The sequence below is a fragment of the Mustela nivalis genome (assembly GCF_964662115.1).
Source record: "Mustela nivalis genome assembly, chromosome: 1".
NCBI lineage: Eukaryota > Metazoa > Chordata > Mammalia > Carnivora > Mustelidae > Mustela > Mustela nivalis.
Genome location: NC_139020.1, coordinates 150,843,554 through 150,851,961, shown reverse-complemented (window position 1 = coordinate 150,851,961; position 8,408 = coordinate 150,843,554).

The window sequence follows — 8,408 nt, the reverse complement described above, 5'->3', positions numbered from 1 at the left end:
GAGGAGGAAAAGGAGGAGGAGGAGGGAAAGAGGAAGAGCAAGGGGGAGGGGGAAGGGGAAGGAGGGGGAGGAGGGAAAAGAGAAGAAGGAAGAGGAAAAGAAGAAAAAGAGGAAGCAGGAGGAGGAGGGCTTCATCCATGTACATACCATTTACAGTCTCCATTTCCACCATTTTAGAAAACCTAACCAATTAACTGCCCAACCTATTTTTATTCACATTTAAGCTGACATTTCCCAATTGCAAAAACCATAGGGGATATATTTACAAATACAAAAATGAGAGAAGGAAAAACCTTTCATGTTTGGCCTAACCTACTTCCCACGGCATCTTTAAATATTTCTTTCTTGGAAGAGCAGATGTTTGCTGCCACCCTGTACAATGACTGAGAAAGAGAACACTAATCTCAAGACACCACAGCCATCTTCTGTGGAATTTTCCTGTGTGTTATGCATTCTCCCACTGAATTCCTGTGTGTGTGTGTGTGTGTGTGTGTGTGTGTGTGTGTGTGTGTGTGTGTGTGTTTATGAATTTGTTGGGGGCAGCGAGATGTGACCTAGAGAATAAGGGACAACCTGTTAGAAAATTCCCTGGGATAAACAAAATAAGAACTAACAACAGCCAACAACCTGCTGAATCATTTAAGCACCATCTTTAGGTGATCCAGCATGATTTATACAATAAAAGTATGGAAAAAGTATAAATACCCATCAATAAGAAAAGTAATAAATTACCATGCAGTCATACTAATCTTGTGCAATCAGTACAAATAAATAAATTAGAGCTTTAAATATAGGTGTGGAACAATGTCAATAATATTTTGTATAAAGAAAAGTTAGAGAAAAATATGTATAATGGAAGAGTATGATATATATAATATGTCTATGAGTTTTATTATAATTAAATATATTCTATTCTATTCCATTCTGTTATATACAACTGGGTCATATGATTTATGCCCAGTAAAGGAGATTTGTAAGGTGTTAACAGCAATTGTCTCTGAATGTCTGGGACTATGGTGCCTTGACTTTTTTTATTGGCTTGTCTGTGTTTTCCATTCCTGCTATAATGAACATGTATTGCTTCTTTAAAAATATGTTGTAGGGGCACCTGGGTGGCTCAGGGGTTAAGGCCTCTGCCTTCGGCTCGGGTCATGGTCTCAGGGTCCTGGGATCGAGCCCCACATTGGGTTCTCTGCTCTGCAGGGAGCCTGCTTCCCCCTCTATCTCTGCCTGCTGCTCTGCCTACTTGTGATCTCTCTTCTTTCTCTCTCTCTGTCAAATAAATAAAATCTTTTAAAAAAATGTTGTAAAGTTATTTTAAAATTAAATGCTATGCACATATGAGGCACCTTTGGCATTCTAGCTGCATTCAGAACACAATCAAGGGCACTTTCTTCAAGGGATATTTCTGACAATCCAAGTGTTTACAGACTGAGATTCTCACAGTAGGGAGAAACCCTATTCAGCATTCGCAGATCATCAAGCCAATGAGGGGCAGGGTCACCTCTATAATCAGAGCTTATGCTCCTGCACAAACATGAGCTTCAATGGGCAAGGGAGCATCAGGCTGGAACGCAGATGACTTGGGGGCTCCCATGTCAGTTTTTAAACAGAATGAAACCTGACTTCCTGGACAATAAGTACACACTCTTTCCACATTGTTCCATTTACCTAATGTTGAATAACAAACTCCTGCAAATTTAGTGACTTAACAGGCATTTTATTATGCTCATGAATGCTGTAGGTCAGGAGTTTGAGCAAAACACAATAGGGATGGTTTGTCTCTGCTCTAGTGCCCAGAGTCTCAGATAGGCAGACTCAAATGGCTGAGGATCAACACACCTGGAGGCTTCTTCACTTACATGTCTGGTGCTCGGACCAGAATTACTCAAACCCTGGACCAGAATGGCTCAAAGAACATGGAAGCACCTATATGTGGCCTCTCCATAGGACTTGAGCTTTTCTCAGCATGGTGACTGGGCTGTACAGGGGAGTGTCACAAGAACAAGCATTCCAAGAGAACCAAAATCTGCCTAGCCTTGGGGCTCACATGCTGTCACTTCCATCACACTTTTGGCCAAAATAATCACAAGACTATCTAGATTCAGTAGGACTCCACCTCTTAATGGGAAGAGTATCAACAACTCTGTGGCCATTTTTCAAAACCCACCACATGGATGTACCAAGTTTCTGTTCTGTGACAGCCACTGCAACTGGAGCTGAGAGAGGAAGAACAGACACATCACCATACTGAGAATCAGAATGGCTAGGTACCTCCCTGCTCCATCTCACCAGTAACTCACCATCTCATTAAGAAATTCCATTTCTCCCTCAGCAGGATTGAAATAGTCATGTTAGTCACGTTAGGTCAAGCCATATAAAATCACCAAAATGCAACCATTTCTGACCTAAAAGATATTTCATTTGGTTCAGCCTAATACTTAACCAAAAATGCTACACCGAAATGTAAGGCTAACACATGATAAAATATGAAATGCTCCTGGAGGGAAATACTTAATGCTCCTTAGTTTTTTTCAGCTTTCTTATGTGGGATTTTTTTAAATATTTCTACTAAATTTGAAAAGAAATTGATATTCCTTACTGGCTTATTTTTAATTAAATAATTAATGTCTAGTCTACCACTAGAATATATGTCCTATGAATATGGTTCTACTCTAGTACATCCTGGAAAACATCTTTTCTAAAGCCTTTTTAGGGTTTTATCTGTGGTACTCTAAAAATGCTTGCTTTTTAATTAGCAAAATCCTGGACCCTTACTAATATTACAGCATATTTGAATAACATGTCAAATGTTAGTCTATGCTAATATGTAGTATCCTCAGTATTCACCAGGTGACTTTCTCTGGTTACACCGTGAAATAATGGTGTCCATGAAACACCATCTTTATCTAAAAATCGACCACAATTTCTACTGTTATAGATATATAACAACTGAAGAAAATTGGTATAAGACTATAATAACATCATATAAATAGAGGTAGGCAAGAAAATACTTTCTGGGCAAAACTAAAAAATCAAGAGAGGTAAAACAATGGGCAAATTACTAAAAGGTAATTCTGCCGCAAAATATAACTGCAAAATAATAACACACTGTCTCTCGAATGGCCCTGAAAATTGAATCTAATGACAAATTGCAAGATTGGGAATTTCCAAATGTGTCAGATTTGAGCAATGGACTACTGAAGTATGCAGCCACTCAAAGACAGTTTTTCAAAAGGTACAAGCCAGTATCAACATTTGGTGTATTCATTCTCCTCCATAGCACTAGATCAGCCAAGATCAGCCAGATTACTTCACTGGTAGGGTAATTAGTATCCATGCCCAAAATAATAAAAGCATAAATAAAGCCAGTTAAAACAATGCATATGCCAGGGTCAGCTGTGAGGAAAAATAAGAAAATCCTGTCCTGAACTAAACTAATTAGTAGGGTGACCAACTCATCCCACTTTGCCCAGGACAATCTTCATTTTAGAACTGAAAGTCCCATGTCCCATAAACTCTCTCAATCCCAAGAAAATTCGGCCAGTTCATCAGTCTACTTACTAGTCAACCCTGAGTGAATTGTTTCTCCTTTATGAAATTCAATTTCTCCAACTGCAAAATGATTTAAAAAAAAAAAAAAACCAAAAAACCTGATTTGTGTACTTGCTAGGAGAACAAAAGAAACAACGCTTCAAAGCACACTTTTTCACGTCTACAAGCCTTTTGTTACTTGACCAGAGGACATCCACACAGCAGCCCAGCCCTCTAATAACCTTAGGGTCTTGGTCAGATGCCTTTGTTATAAAAATTCCATAAATAATTCCATAAGTGAGAGATGCTGCTGTCCTCTTTTTCCAAAAGGCCTCTGTGAGCTGCCTAAAGTCAGAGGAACCCAGAAGACCCATATCCCAGGAAAGGTGAACCAGACACGGTGACTTGGAGGAGCCCCATATGTAAAAAATGTTTCCAAGGAGGACTCGTTTGACATTTCTCTTGCCAAACAAGGGTCTCATTAGCCACCCTTCATATTTAGAACTGAATCCCTCTTTCCTCCCACCCCAAACAAAAAAGCAATAGCTCGGGGGCAGAAGGAAAAAGTATGAAAGCTCTGTTTTCAGCAAATTTTGAAAATATTTTCCTTCCAAGAGCTATCAGACACATTTCCTTTTCCTAATGCAAATTAGTAATCGGAGAAAAAAGAAAATGCTTTCAGACTATTACACTAATAAAGAAGACATCAAGCCTCTACAATCAGAAAGCTGAGCAGGAATAATAATGAAATTTTTCAGACTATCATCTAATTAAAAGTTGCCAAAATTAGCATATGTGCCCCTCTCTGGGCTCAGTAGTGGCTGAGTCCCTCCCTCACTGTCCCCCACCACACATCCTCCCCTGCCCTCCCCCCTACTGTGCCCCTTTCCTTCCTTCGCCCACGCAAACCCCCCCATCTTCTCTCTTGCGCCTCTCTCGCACCTGGAGACAGTAATAACAAGCGGCTCCCAATGAACGGAGAAAATGAAAATCACCTTCCTAGAGGAAGGAAAGTGCATTTGACATCCCCCTTGTTCCAGGACTTGAGAGACTCTGATATAATTACCTCAGAGAGGCTGCAGGCAGATGGCAAGCTCGGCAGCCCCATGTCCTCAGTCAGCAGGACACTGCCGAGATGCTCTCCGTGACATTTTGTTCAAGATGTTTCCAGCACACAAAGCTGAGAGCTGGCAACCAGCAAAGAAGCCTGCAGAGCATTCGTTAGTCTGAAATTATGGCCATCTCACACTTCTGCTCCACAGGGCCATGCCTCCATTGCTCTGCCTGGGGCTGCAGGCAGAGATCAGGGAGGTGATCAATAGCCATGTACCTTATGGAGAAGCTGAAGAGTGAGCATATGGTGGGAGGGGGCACAGAGGAGACACTGGTGAAGAGTGTGCAGTGCCTGACTCTGGCCCTGGCGGGATGTCATTATTCTCTGCTTTCCATCTGTAGGAGCCATCTGAAGAAGTCAGTGAAAGCTACTAACTGCTAGACAGGAGCCAGGATTATTGTGAAAGGATAATGGAGGACTGGAGACAGTGTGACACCACCAATACTCTACCTCTTGAATTCCTATCTCCTCAAGACCCACTTTCCAGGAATTTCTCTGTTGGTGTTTATAGCTATCAGGGTAACATACCAGCTGCTGTAACAAACAGCCCCAAATCCCAGTGGCCTCAGGTAATAGGAGTCCATTTCTCTCTCCTGTTTACTTCAGTGTCATGGGGAGATCAGCTCCCCTTGGTGCCTCTCCTCCGAGAGGATCCCAGGTCCTCTCAAGCACGTGGCCTCTGAGGGAGAAGCGAGAGCAGGGGCAACTGCACAGAAGTATTTGCAGCCAGATCTGGAAGCATCCTTTGAATGTGCGGACACTGGGAATTTGGTGGTCTTGAGGAGAGTAAATGAGGTCAGGCATGAGAAGTCAGATAGCTATTAAGTCTTCATGATTAGTGCTTGAAAAAAATAACTAAGACTGCATTAATATGTCCCTACTAATGAGGAATTTCCAGTAATTGAGACAAAACTGAGCTTACTTTTGTCAACACATCTCCTCCTAGATGCAATTAGAGTGTAAATTATGCAGAACAGCGGTGCTGGTGTATCTAAGAGATTGGGCCATTTTTACCCATCCTCAGGGGAGGAGATACTCTGAACCCAGCTCCAAGTCACAGTGTATGATGTTTGCATGTGGGGAAAGTGAAGTAAGATGGAGCCTGGGCTGAGGAATTGCCTTGAAGGGACAGCAATCCCCTGAAGGGAGAGCTCAGCCAGAAGGGAGGAGGGAAAATGGGAGGAGCATGGTCCATTGGGCCGACCATTGCAGAGGCAGGCATTAGTAAGCCATCTTCATGCACAAGTCCATCTGTTTTAGTTACCACCCCCAAGAGATTTCATTCTCCCCTATAAGCTTCCCCATGGTTCCCTACCAGCACTGGGAGGAGCTGAGGTAAGTGAAGGAGTCAGAGCCTAGGGTGGCAGTTGACTGGGACAGAGGGCAGATTAGACCAGACTTCAGACATCTCAGATCATTTATGTACTAGAAATTAATATTTACTTAAAATCTCTTCTAGATATGAGTTATGTTATATTTAAGTGAAACAATCTCCTTTAATAGCTATGCATTCATGCAACATTCATTAAGCACAAACCAACCATGTGCCACACTCTGTACCAGGTGCCAGAGTGAATTTTCACCTGGTTTCTTCCAAAAGTTCACAGCCTGGGACCTTATTGCAGGCTGCATTATGTTATATAATTAAACTAAAGAGGGAGTAAAACAGGAAAATGTGTGCTGCCTCTAATTGCACTAGAAGAATAAAGTACTATTAATCACTAAGCTGAGAGAGGCAAAGCACATTTTTCAAGGTCACACAGCTAGGAAATGGCAGAGGCAAAATTCACATTGAAAGAAGAACTGAACTTCCCGAAGTCTATTTCATTTTAGACTTGATACCAGATCAGATACACACCCTCCATTGTTAATTTTGCTGCACTTTATTTTTGGTTTCTAGTTTTTCAGTCCATACTAACTCCAACACACAGGGCCATAATTTAAAACATCCACTCCCTTTGCCAGAATGTCATGAAAGCTAACAAGATCATGTCTTTCAGGGCTTTGATCACATAGAAGACAAACTCAAGCAGAAGTTCATATTGTTATAGTGATTATAGTGATTATAATTAATATGAGACAACATAATGATAAGAACATGATATATTTATAATGCCTAATTAGAGCCATTTTATCATTATTTTCTTCCTATGCTTAATGATCATGATCATCATTATTAATAATGATCATAACCACAGGAAGACAATAACAACAATGATGACAAACAGCTCAGAGCCAGCTCAGTGTTCTCAGAGAAGAGTACTCCTCCAACAGTCTCTAGCTGGTCAAAATGACTTTGTTGGTTATGAAGTGACAGTTTAATTATAAATGACAAGCAGCATTGCTCTGCAAAAGGAAGAATAGGCAACTCAAGCCACCAACACAATACTGGGACTGTGTCTCCCCCTTCTCCACTACAACTGATATGCAAACATATACTCAGCCATAACTCCCAGCCCAGGCTCCAAGCCAGCACCCAGGTTCATCCTCCAAAAAGCTGTGCAGTAGGAAGGTCCATATCTGCTCTCCCACCTGGTCTGGTTCCGGGACAACAAAGTGCTATTCTATTTTCATACAGACTTATGATAAGACCAAGTTTGGTAGTTAATTTTTAACCACTTTTCAGCTCAAGTATGGACTTCACAGGGCTAAGGGATGTCCAGCATATATGTATACATACACATACATGTATACATATATATATATATATATGAGATATATATGTGTTTGTATACACACACACACACACACACACACATATCATTGGTTCTCTTTCTCTGAAGAATGTTAATATAACTGGAGTACCTTAGATGGTAAAAGGAAGATACTTTAGGTTTCAATCTACTATGCATGAGATATGTCCAAATATATTAGAGCCTAGAAAATGCTAGCTACAGCTTGGACTCCACAATGGAAGTTCATAGCACACTTCAAGAGAGAAGGATGGTGCTTCTTCTGCATACATTATCCACTTTGAGCAACACTAAGGTCACAGTGCTCTAGCTGAAGATCTCCCGAGCACTTGTCATTTCTGAAATGTGGGTATCCCTCTATTCCTGCCCTCATCCATAGCTGCCCCACTTGTGCTGCTGGAAGTCCTTCTCTCCCTCTTTGCTGAACAGCCATCCCTGCCCTTACATCTCTCACCAAAGAGGCAAAGCTGGTGTGAACATTAAAATAATCACCAGCCTCCAGCACTCCAGTGACATGCTTACTCAAAAGCAGGCTACAGAGAAGGACAGTAAGACCATCTGTGACAGAAGGAGGGGAACAGAAGATGAAGAGAGAGAGAAAATGGCAGCCGTATCCTGCAAGAGGAGCACCACACAAACACCCAAAGAACCTGCCCGGAACATAGTAAACACAAAACAGTGACTTTACAAATCCTGGAGGTACACAGACATAAACCAATACAGATTCATGGACTCAGAAAAGTGTCACGTGGTACCTGGGTGGCTCAGTCAGTTAAGTGACAGCCTGTAGCTCAGGTCATGATCCCAGGATCCTCAGGTCAAGCCCCACATCAGACTCTCTGGTCAGTGGTGAGTCTGCTTCTCCCTCTCCAGAGCTCTGTGATCTCTCTTGTTTTAACTCTCTCACAAATAAATAAATAAAATCTTTAAAAAAAAAAAAAGAAGAAGAAGAAGAAATAAAAGTGTCCTTGAAATTCATTCATTCATTCATTCATTTAACAAACATGCATTGAAAGTACCAGGCCCTGGTACTAGTTGAGTAACAAGAGACAGGATGCAGATAAAAA